Below are 2,176 nucleotides of genomic sequence, written 5' to 3' on the forward strand. Positions count from 1 at the left end.
TGAGGTCTAACCTGATGCTGCTGCTAGGAAAATGGTTTCACTACAGAAGGCCATCACAGATGTCAATGTTAGGGGAACCAGCAGCAGACCCACTGCCTCTCCCCCAGGATGCACAAGCCAGAGGCAAACCCAGGGGCAATGTGGTAAACAAACACTGTGCTTCCAACTTACGCCCTGGAAAAGAAAAGTTACTTTTGATGAACTAAAAGAATTCCTGAGGACAACTTGCAGTAAAGATAAACTTTAACCACGATCTGACATGACAGTCAATAAATAACTTCAATATAATCACAGTACCTCTTTGGTAGGCAGTGGTCTAACCCAGGCGGAGATGCTTTTAGAACATGGCTGTTCTCACCAGCCCTTGATATTTTTCTTGCGATCCAGGCAACATCACATTGAAAAACCTACGCCACAGCTGTCAGGGCTTCTCTCCAGCAGATAATTAAATTCCATTGTGACAAGTGAGCTCAAGTTTAGTGACACCATCCCTGCCAACCAAACAAGAATGAGAGCCATCAGCTGCACAAACGTTGATCTCTTTGCTGAAGAAGAGGTGCCTGCAAGTACTTACCAGCATCCTCCCAGGGTAGGTGCTCAGCCCCCAGGAGGTACCTGATAATAACATGAGTACATCTCAAAGGATGATTGTGTTGGGAGCAATGTGCTTAGGCAAGAAGGCCTGACAAAAGTGGAGCAAGTCAACAAGTTTAAAGGACATTCAAGATGTTTTCCAAACCAGAAAAATACAGTGTTTATCTTAGGTAGTTGCATCGTAGGCTTATGCTAAATGCAAAAGAGGAAGCCATTGGTGTTTTCTCTCACGGACTGCCCTCTCAGGTTTCTCTCTTAGGTAAAGAGGGTTTTTTTCCCTCATCGTATGTACATCCCATATTTTTGCAGGTATGTTCATTTTCCTTAGCATATAGCTTTTAATCTTAGCTTATCCTTCAAAAATCAGACTGCACATTAACTAGTACCTAACAACTATCCTTCCTTTGCTATATTGCTTCATATGTAAATCTGTTATTTCTCAGCTAATTACGGAACTACCCAATTTTAAGTGCAGCTGGAGGAAAATTGCATTTTCTCCTCACAAGAGAAGAATACTGCTTCTCTGCTGGCATCCCAAAGAGACTCCCCCAATTAATAATGTGTGGCCAGGTCTCACGTTTAAGAACTGCACGAGCCATATCTGTTAATTTACTTTGCTCATGGCTCAAGTGTTTCAAGCCAGCATTCCTGAGCTCCAGAGACGCTAGTGGGATGTCACAGTTACAGAGGCATACATCTGCCTCGAACGTGCTGTGCCAGCCAGAGAACAGCTCAGATCCCACACAGCCCCCAGGCTCTCCCCTGGTACACAGGAGGAGGTGTATCTGGCCTCCAGGGAGGCACTCCAGGAGCCTACTGCTGAGCCAACAGCCAGAAAATGCAGCGCATTTGAGCAGGAAATTAAACCTGACTCTCCCATAGCCTCAACAAACGGCTCAGCCAGCCTGCTGCAGCCAGTCTCTCGCTAGTGTCTCCATCCCCTCTGAGAACTGAGCACTAACACACACATTCTGAATCAAAGCCGGCTGCCCCAGTCCCTGAAACGTCATCACTGGCAGCTGGGGGGGGAGGCCTGAGGCTTGACAGCACCTACATCCTGGGGGTAGAGACTTAAAAACATGGCTAAATCAGTTGGCCCCTTTCTACATCTCCTCCTAGGTTCCCAAAATCTGCGTTTATTCATCACTCTATGTGCTTCGCTAGCAGCATTGGCTTCTCTGCTTGTCAACACGCCGACTTCTGAATTCTCAGTGCAAAGGAAGCCTTTCATGGTTTGGCATCTTCTTATATGTTTACGCTTCTCAGGATATATTCTCTAGCCAAGTCTTTAAGTTCTTACATTAGTCCCCAAGCCCAGACATCAATATGTTGCTGATCAGGTCTTTTCACATCTTTCTGCTTTTATCTGGAATGCTGTTTCTGATGTATCCAGGGAAGCTGATGTTTCAAAGAATGTGGTTAATTAATCTTTTTCCTTTTTCTTTAAAATAACACTTGAACACAGCTATTTCTTTTGCTATAAGACTTCAGCAAGAAATTTGCCTTCTAAATGCTATTATGCTGGGGAGGTCCTGATCTGCATCTTTGTCCTTGGATAGCATAGATGCAGCACAGGGGTCCA

The sequence above is a fragment of the Geospiza fortis genome, unplaced genomic scaffold (genome assembly GCF_000277835.1).
Source record: "Geospiza fortis unplaced genomic scaffold, GeoFor_1.0 scaffold112, whole genome shotgun sequence".
NCBI classification, from domain to species: Eukaryota; Metazoa; Chordata; class Aves; order Passeriformes; family Thraupidae; genus Geospiza; species Geospiza fortis.